This window comes from Chlorocebus sabaeus, chromosome 9 (genome assembly GCF_047675955.1).
Source record: "Chlorocebus sabaeus isolate Y175 chromosome 9, mChlSab1.0.hap1, whole genome shotgun sequence".
NCBI classification, from domain to species: domain Eukaryota; kingdom Metazoa; phylum Chordata; class Mammalia; order Primates; family Cercopithecidae; genus Chlorocebus; species Chlorocebus sabaeus.
In genome coordinates this window covers 78524985-78539402 of record NC_132912.1, presented here as the reverse complement: position 1 = coordinate 78539402, position 14418 = coordinate 78524985, and the positions used below count along the sequence as shown (strand labels likewise).

Sequence of the window (14418 nt, the reverse complement as noted above, 5' to 3'; positions counted from 1 at the left end):
GAAAAGTAAGCACTTCTCCTAATATTAGCATTGAAAAGTAAGGATTTCTTATAGTAAGAGAAATGGCCCCAGATCAAATCTGTTGTTTTATTTCATCCTGGTGTTTTTCTTCTCCGGAATCTTCTTACCAAGCTCTGTGTGGCTTGGTTTTCTAATAATTTCAGCCTATTTCAGAAAGATGATGATGATGCAAACAAGAAGTAATGCACAATTAGCCTACTATGTTGCATCCACAGAAGTACATTTCCGCTTTGCATTGGGACTCCGTTATTCACACCGTTAAAGACCAGTTAGCAGATTAATGCATTATCCCTCTATGCTTCAAGCCCATACTTAATTTGTTTAGGTCATTACCAACTTCTTTATAACTGGCACTTCCCTTTGGGTCTTATACATACATCCTCAGGCAGTACCATTTAACTCATCAATTCTTAGTCTTTTTTTTTTTTTCAAATTCAATTGTACTTTTATCTGTATTGCATTTAACTCAGCTTTAGTATGGCCGTTCAACAAGAATGTTTTTGTAATAATAAATTGAATTGGGTTTAGTACACCATGAAAAATTGCCACAAAGTATTCCCAAAGGATTGCCTTACTTGGCAGGGTTGTAATGCAGAAGGATTTTAAAAAATTGATAATAGATGTTGAAATTATTACTCTTTATAGCATTGTTTTTCAATACAACACATCAATTTTTAAAATATGTTATTTCTGTCAGTGTTTAATACAAAAACTCACCCATTCCCACTGTATGTAAAAGGTACACCACTGATGTCCTAATACAAAGTAGCACTGATATCTCAGGTGAGTGTTCCAAAGATATCTGAGGAACCACAGGCTACTTGTTTTTGACTTATGAGTCAAGGAGTCAAGGCTTCATTCAGAACTTTTTTATTTTGAGACGCGGTCTTACTCTGCCGCCAGGCTGCAGTACAGTGGCATGATCTCGGCTCACTGCAACCTCTGCCTCCCGGGTTCAAGCGATTCTTCTGCCTCAGCCTCCGGAGTAACTGGGACTATAGGCACGTGCTACCACGCCCAGCTAATTTTTGTATTTTTAGTAGAGATGGGGTTTCACCATGTTGGTGAGGATGGTCTCAATCTATTGACCTCATGATCCGCCCACTTCAGCCTCCCAAAGTGCTGGGATTACAGGCATGAGCCACCTCGCCCTGGCCAGAACGTTTTTATTAGAAACTCTGTCCCTGTCTTCAAATAGATTCTGTTCTGAGAGTGGACATCCCTTTCCTTTATATGCAAATGCCCTCAACACCTGAACCATCAAACTTAAAGGGGCAGATAGCAATTAAAGCTTGAAAAAGGATTGTATCTCAGCTGTTAGCTCATCTAAAGAATGAAAACATCAATCAAATTAATTACAAAGTATCGCATGAAAAAAAAAAAAGATAAGGTTTGGCGTGGAGAGGATTGAACCCATAGTTGTGTGTGTGTGTGTGTGTGTGTGTGGTTGAGCAGTTATGTGAATAAAAGTAGGATTCTTTGGAAGATTGTGTACTTTTGATTATTTACTTCTTGCTGGAGTAGGAGATTCCTGAATGCTTTCAATCACATTAGAAAATTTTAGTAGAGATACCACAAACTTTAGCAATTAAGAAACATGACTAAAGATGTCTTAAACTTTTTGAAGAGTGCTGTCACTTTTCCAAATCCAGAATTTGTTTGGTCAGTGTATCAGTCAGGGTGCAGTAAGGAAAATGGAAACCACACTGGATATTCAACAAAGAGACTTCACCATAGGCAGTTGCTTAAACAGGGGTTGGTGTGAGGCACTGAGTTAACACAGGGGCAATGACTGTAGGTTCTCTAGGGTGAGAGAATAGAGAGGAGAGGTTGGTTGTCACCACCCAGAAGTTTGGAGAATGTGCCTCAGAGCTGGGGTTCGGGTCCCTGGTAAGAAGGAGTCACCCAGCCAGCACTGGTGCTTCAGGAGCTCAGAGGAGGAGCACTGCAGAGCTGGGCTGAAACCTGAGGAGGTGGTGCTCCCTGGCTGCTGCCAGACCTCAGAGGACACGCGCTGAAACTGTTGGGGGACTGTTGAAACTAGAGGCTACAACCCACTGCTGCTGTTAAGGCATTGTTGAGTTGACACTGATATGAACAAGTGAAATAGAAAGGAGATTTCTTTTCTCTCCCTGCCTCCCAGGACCCGCTGTTTGCAGAACAGTAACAGGAAGATAGATGACAAAAGGGATGTATAATTTACAGAATTCCATTCCTAGCATCAGCAAGCAGAGTACAGAAGGGTGAATTTGGAATTGAGAGACAATAGGCCATCCGCCAAGTGGGAACCCCATAAGCAGAGCCCGTTTTATATGTGGAGACACCAAAAATGGCAGTGTGGAGCCTCCAACCACGTTGTTGGAGCATAGCTGTCCCAGGGTGATTAGCAAGGTCCTTTACCTTTCCTTGGTATTTCCTTTTTGCCGTCTAGACTCCTCTCACGTCCTTGTGATCAGATGCAATCACTAACTACCAAAATTTGAAGATCATTGATTTTATTTACAATAGTGCCTCTCTCACTCTTGAATCAATCATTCTCCAAAAGGAATCACCCATAATCCTATGTGTTGTGATAGGGAGAAAAGGCTAGGATTACCATTCTAGATGTCTTCTTTTTAATTGGTTCTATCAAAGAAGGGCAGAGGACATGCACATATGTCCAAGAAGAGACTGAAGCTCTGGGCTAAAACTTTATGATTATGGTGGATTTCATTCATTCTTGCTAGTCACAGGTTGCATGAACAGATAAAACAGAGATGACTGGATTGGTGAAGGAACACTGTTTTCAAGAAGGGCCAATGAGTTGAGAGTGGTCAGGACTTTGTGGGCAAATATCTAGTCTGGAAATGCCCTTGGAATTTTGTAAAGCCTTCCAAACCAGATCAGGATGATGAGAGCTCTTCCTACTAGGCTGTGGGTTCTTCTGTTCTCTCATTCCTTTCACTCTGATAAAGAGAACTGCTCCTTTTCCTATTTCCCTGCCACCAGCTTTGCTTTCCTAGAAGATGAAGGAGTGATTTACTATGCATTATCCACTGATTTATTTTTCATGCACTGTGGTTCATGTTTCCAGTAAACGTTTTCATTTTACAACAAGAAAAATGTAGCCAGTTCCTCAGTAAAATGTTACTTGTATATTAGTTGAGCACTTTTGGTTTATTAATGAGTGCAATAATGAAAGTGTGGGTTGTTGAAAAGAATCAATGGGTGTTTTTATTTAAGGCAAAGCAGAAATGGTACAATGCTCGTGAATACATCATTGTCGCTGAAGGCCTGACTCGTACAAACTTGCCTCTGATTGGTTTAAATCAAATAGGTCCAAGCACTTCATAAAAATGTCTTTGTCAGCCTGGTTTTGCTTCCAAACCTATTCATCTCTGTCAGTTTTTAATATTAGTACCAGGCTCCTGGCCATAGTCCATTAGTACTGTACTTAATTGCTCGTGTTATAGATGATTACCAATATAAAAAGCATTAATGTTTTCCCATCGCAAGGCTGTTGCTATGTAGATGTCTCCAACTAAGCAAAGCTTATGAAATATGGTTATTCTGGACATTTCTTGCTCAGGATTTATAGATAAAGTTACTGTAGCTTTTGATGCAAAGAAAAATACCCACTTCATTCTAAGTGGAACATTTTCTTTCTTGTCTAACTAAAAGTAACCAGTTCACTTTATTTTTATCAGTAAAGGAACAAAAAGGAAAATGGCTACTTTTATGGAATTTTCTTAGCTTGATTTTCTGGAATAGTAAGTCACTTTAAAGGCTTTGTTTTCACATGCAGATTTCCCTTTTTAAAAAATGTTTTTAAAGTACATGCAGGGGGAACAAAATTTTTACTCAGAATGCTAGATTACTGGTTTTAATTTTCCTGAATAAATTACGTGGTCTGTTTCTGTGGCGCACATGAAGTTGTTATTAGGGATTTTAAAAGGAGCATTAAAGCAAAAGTACTTTGTGATGTGCATTTTTGAGTATTTAGAAAATCAAAATCATAAACAAATGTATTTGTTTGTGAGGGAAATTAGCAATTACTCTTCATCTCCTTGCATACGTAATACCTAATGTCAAATCCAACCTTTTGCTTTTGCCATAAGCATTCCTTGGACAAGATTGTCACCCTGCATGGCTGAGGCAGCTTTCTTTGCAGGGACTTAAGGTGAGCTGTACCCAAGCCAGATGTACCTGGGCAGATATTGAGTGACAGCTGGAGCTTCTGCCTTTTTTCTCTGAAGGTATACGGCAGAGTGTGGGAGGCTTCATGTTTTGAATAAGAAAAGCATGTGCTTTAAGCTAAGGACCAAAAATATATCAGGTTCTAAGGAACCCACCTAATCATACCATGGCTAAAAGTTGGGGAAGGAAAGGTGAGTTATAGTTCTATGCACGTCAAGGACATGATTCCATGTATTCTTGCTCATTTGGACACCCTTGGAGTTAATAAATACACAATTCAGAAAGTCACAGGCAACATCTCAGAATTGTATATTTAAGAGGACCCCTAGCAACTCCCTAGACCAGTGCAACTCAAATGAGATTTTCTAACTTGTCCATGAACTGTTTGCTACTAGTCCATAACAAGCTAAGCACAGCAATTGCAAATAAGCATTGATAGACTTACACTGAAATATGCCAGAATAACATTATGTCCGTTGAAGCTAATAAAAAATTGAGGCTTGTGTTTTGTATGCCTCCTTTTGAATTTCATTTTCTAGTGATTCATTTTTATGGGTTGTTTACAAAAGCATCAGTCAGCATCAGATGGGAAATTCAGAAAACTAGTCCTTCATCCAGGTCAGTGGAGAAGCTCTGCTCCTACATCTTGGCCACAAACTCAGATGCTTATGGAGGCAGGTAGCATAGATGAGTGTAGGGGCCATGGCTGGAAAGTGTGAAACTGGCATGCACAGCCCAGGCCAGAGAGCCCAAAGGGGCCAGCCCACACTGTTGCTGTAGGTAGATGCCATCTGTGTGCTTTCTGACCTTCTATGTTTTCAAGATGTTTTTAAATGTGAAATAACCTAGCTTATAAGCATTGGCTCCTATATTTTAAAAAATATTTTATATAAGCTAAATCAAACATGCCCAGGGGCAAAATATGGATGCCAAGTTCCACGAAGACTGAACTGTGCTTGACACTAGGCTATCCAGTCTCGGATTCAGTGCCCTGCAGTGGGAGGGCCTGGAGGAAGCATCAGGGTTCAGGCGCTCTTACTCTGCTCTACACACTCTTCCGTGTGCTAAGCAAAACGCCCTCTGTGGCTTCCCATTGACCCTGCCTTGCCTTCAGAGGCTCCCTCGTGTCTTCTCCCTTTGCTCTGATCAGCTTCCAGCAGCTTGTCAAAGCTCCTCTTTCACTTCAGGTCTTCCTGTTCCATTCAACCAAGCCTCAGAGTGCCAGTAATGGACCTTCACCAGCTCGGCTTGCTCTCATGCAGGCACCTCCAGTTTGCGTCACTCAGAATACCCAAAGCTACTCCAGATGTGGCATGTAGTACTTCTCAGGATGTGGGCAGTGTCAGTCTATCAACACAGCCTCAGATTACATTTGAAATGGACAAGAAGCCCTCTCCTATTGGCCTGTTGCTTTTTCTTGGATAGGATAGATTTGCCATTTGATTTACTACTTTTTCATTTACTGCCGCCCTCAAAACCCAATCGGTGTTCTTTGGACATCTGCTATGTGCAGAGCATTCTCAGAGGTAATGAGAACATGTAAAGCAAAGAGTGGAGAATTGGCTGGCAAACAGTGAGGAGGTACCCTTGTCACATATTCACAGCGGAGATTGCTGAAGGAACAGGATGCTGCTTCCCGTGAGCCCAGGTTCAGCCTCAGAATTCTTCTTAGTATGGCATCCCCAGGGAGCCACCACGACTCATTAGAACTGGAAGATGCCGTGATCCTTGGTTTATCCAGCCTATCACAAGATCTGACTCAAAGGCTGTACACACATGGAAGAGAGTTATAACTATGTCTGTAGACTGGGCATGGTGGCTCATGCCTATAATCCCCGCACTTTGGGAGGCCGAGGCGGGCAGATGACTTGAGACCCAGGAGTTTGAGACCAGTCTGGCCAACATGGTAAAATCCTGTCTCTACTAAAAAATACAACAATTAGCTGGGGCTGGTGGCGCATGCCTGTAAATCCTGGCTACTCAGACATCTGAGGCACGAGAATCACGAGATGGCTGAACATGGGATGCGGAGGTGGCAGTGAGCCGAGATCACGCCACTGCACTCCAGTCTGGGCTACAGAGCGAGACTCTGTCTCAAAAAAATAAAAAAACTACACCTATAAAAACTAGTTATGTAATTTCAAAAAATAAGTTCAACAGGGATCAAAGAAGGAAGAGAGAATTTTCAACTGAAATGAGCAAAGTCCCCCCCTGGAAAATGTGTATAAAAAGATAGGGAATGAGATGGTAAAAGGGGCTGTCAGGAAAGTCCTAAGGCTGAATTTCCAAGTCACATACCCCAAAGGCAGGTAGTGCAGTTTATCCTCTTAGTGTCTATGAACTATTATCCTAAGGTGCAGTGGGTAGACTCTGCCCATCCTCATCCGTGGTAAGGTTACCCAGTCAAGGGACTTGCATTTCCTTTCCCAACACGGTCTTTCTCATGGCAGTCCTGACCTGTGGCCCCTATTGGGCTTACCTCTGCAACACGGCCACCCTGCCACTCTCATCTCCCTAAACCCACAGAAGGCATCCTAACCCTTATCAACAACCAGAAGCCCAGGAAACTGAACACAAGTTGCCCAGAGTTAGGTTGACTGAAGTTGTACAGCTTCTCTTCCATCTACACCCCACCAAGCTTGTTCCCACAGGGCTCTGAATCAGGTCAGTGCAAACACCCTACACCCAGAGTAGCTGCTTCTTGTCATCTGTAAAGAATTTCTCTCCCAAGGACAGTCAGGTAATTTCATACACAAGGGCCTCATACTCTGTATCACTCAGCATGCCTAAAATGCTCTGATAACTTTCCAATGCCTGGATATTTCAAGAAACTTTTAAAAAGGAAAACAAAACTCTAGCCAGACCCTGGAGTAGAAAAACTGGTTTCTATTTTAAAAACAATAAACAACAGCCTTTGAAAAAAATCTCTACTTAAAAATTCTTAAATTTGCCTCTAAATGCAAGTTGTAATTAATAGAAGTTAGAGTTTACACTGTTGAGTGTAAAAACACCCGCAGGCACAAACTAATCAAGTGTGTATGTCATGCTGTAAACTACAGCGAGTTCTTTGTTTGACCCCGCCCCCCCCCAAAAAAAGCTTGCCAAACAGCAGTTTTTCTTTGTTGAGCTCCTTTATTGTCTCATTTTTGTTTTTATCCTACTTCCTCCATCCCACCCTTTGAACCTAACTATAGTATTTAAGAAACCTTGCAAGTTCCATGTTTTATTGATAGTTTTCATCAAGCGTGAATTTAAATTTGAGAATAGATTAGGTGTCTTAGCCCTTTTCTTTTTGATAAATAGCAAAAGGTTTCTACTTAGGATTTTCTGTCCTCAGGGTTTTATCATTAAGATTAAATAACTGTACTCTCAAGCATGCCACTGCACAAACATCATTTCAATTATGTGAGTAACAGATGCCTTCACAAAGAAACTATTGAAAATTCAGAAAGCATGTTTCCAAAAAAGAAAAGGGAAAAAAAGTATCATATGACGGAAGAATGTAATTGTTTACCATTAAAGTATATTCTTAACTCTTGCACTGAAACCCTCTTGGAACATTTTGTCTTTGTGTAAGTTACTACAAAGTTTCACCAAAATAATAAACGTTGTGGGAGAATTGTTGAACATTTCAGAAGTTCTGGAACCAGTAGGATCTAACATGCATGGGGCTTAAATGCAATAGTTGTTTGCCTGTTTTTACATTTTGACACTGCCTTCCATCATTTGTGGGGTGCACATCACATTGAAAACACTGCCATGTTGGCTGGGCATAGTGGCTTACCCTGTAATCCCAGCACTTTGGGAGGCCGAGGTGGGCAGATTGCTTGTACCTAGGAGTTTGAGACCAGCCTGGGCAACATGGTGGTACCCTATCTCCACTAAAAATAGAAAAAAATAGCCAGGTATGGTGACGCACACCTGTAGTCCCATCTATACAGGAGGTTGAGGTGGGAAGATCATCTGAGTCCTGGAAGTCAAGGCTGCAGTAAGCCATGATTGCGTGAGACTCTGTCTCAAAACAAAACAGTATTGGGTTTATTATTCTTGAAATAATGTTCATCTGCCCTTGAAATGGAACCATACAACTCAATTCTGAAGTCACTGGGTTTTTTTCATTGAGAAGAGTAATTGCTGCAATTGTTGCTGGCTGGCATTGTAGTGGGTGAGGCACCATGAATGGTCTGTGTTCACTGTTACAAGCATGCATTTTAATCACTGGGAACATAACATCAGCCTTCCTTAAGTCCATTCCAACTTTCTTCAATGTGGTTGTCATTTGAAAGGCATAGGAATAATACCAGTCTAGACACTCTTACATGTGGCATGCAGATATTATAGAAAGCCCCAAAGGAGCTTTATTAGGGAGACCATGGGAAGCTTGGGCTTGGTAGGACTAAGTCCTAGAGGGTGGAATTCATGGAGGATATGATTCTCGAATTTCTTTTACCATCCAATATTAAGTTGGGCATGATCCAACTAGTATCACTACCTTCTGAAGAGCTATGGCATGGTTATTGTAGCATATTGTAAGAGTAGTTGCCCAGTGCCCAAGCCATAGGGCTTCTTCTGATGTAGGAGGTTGACCCTTTGTGGAATGGCCACATATGTATTTTATAGGCCTGTTGCCTCTGAGAAAAGGAGAATGCTCACTCCAGTTTCTCAGGTGACTCCTTAGGAGCTAGGAATTCACTTAACCCACGCAGGAGTGATCTTTCAGTATCTCCTCCGTGTTGGTACGTCTCCGTGTTGATACATCTGTGTATGAAGGTGCACAGCCAGCTTGTTGAGATGAAGACAGCTGGACTAGCAGAGGCAGGCAGTTTGGTGGCTGAACTCAAATTGTGACACTAAACAGCTGTGTGCCATTGACGAGTCACTTAATCATTTAGCTCTGAACATCAGTTTTGTCATCCATAAAATGAGATAAAATAATATATCTGTAGGATATTTCTTTTATTGTAATGGTTGAAATTAAAGCATTCAGAGGGCCTGGTGTTAATAAGAATGTATTGCATGGTGGTGGCTGTTAATATTGTAATGCCTAATCAATATATATGAATGACCTGAAAGGTTTCTCTACCTTCCCACCTTGCTTCTAACACAGTCCCCTGAAATCCATGTAACTCCAGTTCAGGAAAGCTGTCATCTTTGAGCTGACTCTCTCACACTGACACACCTTTATGGGAGCCGAGCCATCACCTTGCTGTGTTCGGTACCACGTACCTTTCTTTCTACTTTTCATTTAGGGTCATACACACTCTGGGACCACAGAGGGAGGTATCAGAATCCTATCAGTGGGCCTAAGAAACAACTCTCCCACCACTTCCAGGGGCCAATGGAGAGAGCATTAAAGCCTTCAAAAAGTTTTCTTGTCCATCTGCTGCCTGTTGAGTAGGTAATGAAGCCCCTGTGAGCAGATCATTTTCCCAGAAAAGAGACCTTTTGTGGTGACACATGGATATATTTCATCGTTGTTAATAGTGGACTCCATAGATTTTAGGTGTCTTAGCATAGAATACAGGTGATGCTAGTTAGACCTACTTCATTTTTAAAGTATGAAGGGCAGTTTGGCTTTGGTAGCTCTTGGGCAGGGTGAACCTTTCACACAGACTCTGTTGCACTCTGCTGCCATTTTGTTGGCTCAGATGGGCCCCGCTATAGGTTCGTTCTTCATGTCAGGGTGGCTTCTTAGTCCGTGGTTTGGTGCCCCAGACTTTGAGTTCACATGCTTGCCTGTTGGGAGGTGACACTGGAGGCCTATTTCTCAGCTCTCTTGGTTATGGGGAGAGCTTGTCACACTCGGCACGCTATTTTTTCTGCTCCACTGAAGTTCGCACTATAAAATGGAGATCTTCATCTGTGGCTCACGTCTCTCTCAGATGGAGCTTAGCTGTTAAAAGAACAGGAACAAAGCATCGCTGTAGCTAGTGTGCTCAACCAGGGTTATGCCCACCAAGGAAACATTCTCATTTCTCTGCTCATTTACATAGCACATTTGTGTCTTTGGCTGTTGGTTTGGTTCCCTACCCCCAAAAGCTCTTCTTCCACTTTTATTATCATGGTCTAGCACCTGAGAGGTGAACACTATGTGAGATTAGAAAAACTCTCTATGCTTATTGGAACTGTAACAAGCATGTGTACCTCATCTTCCGAAAGGAAAAACACACCTTCTATTGGCTCCATATTTGGTGAAAGATTCCTTCCCATACTTCACAGTGAAGTTGTATTTCCAATTTCTGGCTGCAAAGGGAAATGTCTGGCCAAGTCATAGAAATTTATCAAGCCTGGAATCAACTCAGAGGTGTAATGACTCCATTTGGGGTGAGATCAGGTCTGAAGTCCCAGTTGAACCAATATGTCATTTCGTTGTTACTACAAAAAAAGCCTAATATTATTAGAGGAGTAGTACCCTTTTTTTTTTTTTTTTTTTTTTTTTTTTTGAGACAGAGTCTTACTCTGTCACCCAGGCTGGAGTGCAGTGGCACGATCTCGCCTCACTTTTACCTCTGCCACTAGGGTTCAAGCGATTCTCCTTCCTCAGCCTCCCGAGTGGCTGGGATTACAGGCACGCACCACCGTGCCTGGCTAATTATTGTATTTTTAGTAGAGATGGGCTGGTCTCGAACTCCTGACCCCAAGTGATCCACCTGCCTCGGCCTGCCCAAAGTGCTGGGATTACAGGCATGAGCCACCACACCTGGCCAGTAGTGGCATCTTTGACCTGACATGCGCCAGTGTTATTTCCCTCTGCCCCTAGAAAATATTCTGCTCCAAGGACACCAGCAAACCTTTAGGTCTGGAATTTCTCACTGATTTGATACCATGAAAGTGCCTACATAGTAACTGGGGTGACTTTGTGATTCAAATACAACCCTGAAGGTTCACCACTTCTTGCCCCCACTCTCTGGATTCAATCAGTTCCAGACATTATTGTAATACCATTTTTCAAGCTCTGTAAATAGATGGATTCTCATTTTTCCTATTAAGTACTGTTTGCTAAATATTTTGACCCAAAAGTTCGGTCATTCCATGCAAGCATTAATCAGCACAGGAGACATTAGTGGTTACTTGTTCAGATGAGGTTTGACATTATTTTTCCTCTGCTTCTGAGGGGAGGGAAGGGAATGTTGTGTAATAAAGATGAAGGGTCTTTTCTTCTTTTGTACAAAATGCAAATGATGAGGACATGTGTGATATACACTTCTCTAATGCAAGGCTACTGCTTTTTGTTGAGAAAGAGAGGCAAGGCCCTGGAGGATTTTAGACTTTGTAAATATAAAATTATCTGCCTTAGTGTTTAAAAAAAATAATAATAAAAGGGAGAGTTGGCAGGTTGCCAGATTACTTACATTACAGTAATAGATTTGCTGACCCCTGACTTCTGCTGTAGAGAAATGTATTGAATTTTTCATAATATCAGATGAGGCAGATCTAAAAACCTAGTATACTGAGCACCATTATTTAACTTGAGATTTAGCAAAGCCGAAATCTTTTCAAACCAGCAATTTTATGTATGATGATAATTTAGTGGCTCAGATGCTAATAAATCAAGGTTATAATGCTATTGATTTGTTAATTTTAACTTGGGTTGATTTTTAAGTCTTTTTTTTTTTTTTAAGAAAGAAGAATGAGGAGGGGGAAAAAAATCTTGCTTTTCACAGTGACTGAATTTAATAAGAATCTCCGTGATAGCAAAAGGCCCCCCTACTGTTTCTGCTTTGGGGTGGAAAATGTTATTCTTGTATTATTCCTAGGGAAAAATAAAATCCCATGCTGCTACAAATCTTATGCCTATGGAAAGATGTTATTTTTTAATACATAATGGCTTACCTATTTCAGATCCATTAAGGGCATCATAAATAAGCATTTTGCTAATCTGAAATGTGAAATCTGGATAATAATAAAGGCCCATTTATCTGTCCAGCTTTCAATCCCCAGACTAGATGTAGATCAGGAAGGGGAAAATCTCTCTGGATTTTCTAATGAATATATTGCTTCTCTTCCCCATTACTTCCACCCACCTAAAAGCCAACCCCCATTTTTAGAGTTGCAGTCCATTGAAACTATTTCTCCTGTGTAATGAATTCTTGGGGGCTGGAGTGCATGTTTGCTTTTATCTCTACAGTTTAAAAACTGATAAAATCTTTGCTGTGCTACAAATATTTGAGAAATAATCATCCTCAAGGCACAGGCATGGTGCATTTTACTAAATTCTTTATATAATACAAACCTACTCAGCTTTCTACATAAGGCAATGTTGACCTAATCTAAGGCTAACCTGTTTTTAATGGTACCACATGTACATTGAACGTTTAAATGTTCAGAAAGCTATAATAGCTTTTGTCCTCTTGTACTGTAAAAACTTCTAATAATCATATGATAAGATCATATCCTGTGGGGTAATTGTGTTGTACCATGACAGGATAACTGAAAAAACATTCAGTGAAAATTGCACCAAACGGAAATCGCTATATGAAGCAGCGATTGTGTGCCGTGCGAGACCGTGCCCTGTTCTTCAAAGCTTAGCTGGTCATATTTCTACTTGCTTCCTTTTAGCTTCTGCCTTGCTTGTTTTATTTTAGGAGCCTTTTTTTCCCCCAAGCCACTATAATTATCTTTCAATGATTTAGAAGGGGGGGGAAAAACATTCAACTGACCTTTACACACACATACACTCTCTCACACACACACACACACACACTCTCATATACTCTCTCTGGAAGCCTTGAACAAGCAGGACTTGTGTTTGGATTCAGTTTTACCTTAGTCATGCCTCTTTCCAGATACAAGAAACATTTAATTCCAGATTTCCTGCTTCTGGCTTTAGGCCTTTGACCAGCAAAGTGAAATGTATTTTTTACTGCTGTCAGCCAGCCAGCTGCTGAGTTGAGTGAAGGGGAGAAAAGAAAAAAAAGGAAAGAAAACGTGAAAAAAAAAAAAGGAACTGAAATGAAAATGGTGCCCTGCTTTGTGAACTTGCAAAATTAGAAAAGGAAATTAAAGTCTCCTTAGCACCCATCTAGAGAGCCAGGCTGGCCCAAAGCTCTCAGAACCCAGAGTGAGGGGTCCTTGCAGGGTCCATGGGGTGTCTCTCCTAGCCAGTTCTCTGCTTTCCCTCCTCCCCCTCCCCACACTCAGAGGTAATACTGTCATTCTTCTCAGTAAAGAAGGTCCCTCGTGGTGTCACCATCTCCATCAGAAAATGAAGTTGGGGGAAGGGCGGTACTAGCAAATTGCAATCATTGGAATACCCAGACTTCAGTGCTCTTTGAGTTCCCATGGCAACAAAACAAAAGTAAAACAAACCTATCTGTCCCAACAATAAAATATGTTTTCATTAAAATCAATTTAAAATATCTTTTCAGTTTAAAATATTCAATGCATTTTGCTCCCGGACAAAAATCCCCAACCTGCCAATATTGAAGAGGATAAAGTCCCTGGCAGAACCAGGCAGAAAAAGGGAATTGGGGGGAATGTTGGGGACTTCACAGATGAGATAGAATAAATTCAAGTATGAACAGGATTGCTTTTTTCTCTCTTTTTCTGCTTAGTTATGCTTTTTATTATATAAACATTAACTGTAATATTACAGTGGGAAGCAGGTATTTGGCAGCCATATATTATTTTAGTAAGTCTGCACAGGGAGGGCAGTTTCCAGTTTTAGCAGCTGTAACATGTTTAAACTCAGTTTGTAATGGGATCTGAAGATCGCCATTCCCCATGGGCTCTGTTGATCTTCATGGCTGGCCAACTGCCAGATGTAGGGCTCCAAAGTAGTATTCACGCCTCCTTGCTCATACCTTGTCCAAGCATGCTTAGTAAATGAATTTTGTTTCTAATATGCTCTAAATTGGGATCTGATTTTCCCATAATTTTATCGGTATTTTATTAAAGAGTAAAATATGAGGATCACAAATGTCCCCACATCTGTATTGTCAAACCTGAACAATCACGTATGGTTAAGAAGTTGAGATCCAAATAACATAGATAGAAACCAATTTTAGGATAGCACACCAATATCCAGACCAAGGAAGTTTTTGCCTGGGAATCTTAGTTTAAAAATAATGAGGATCTCCAATATTTCAACAGACTTACTATGTTTATAAGCCAAGTACATTTTCTTCATTGAGTCAACTTGTCTTATTTAAAACAAATTATGTTTGCTGTATTAAAGTTCATATTTTTAAGGCTGAGTCTTATATTAATCCCACAGTGAGT

The 14418-nt window shown here is 40.9% G+C and overlaps 1 protein-coding gene across 3 annotated transcripts in view; it reads left to right on the top strand.

Annotated features, from left to right (window-relative positions):
- The window catches only part of ARID5B (AT-rich interaction domain 5B), a 192093-nt gene that overhangs the window by 165059 nt on the left and 12616 nt on the right, over positions 1 to 14418 (top strand). The window lies entirely within an intron of this gene.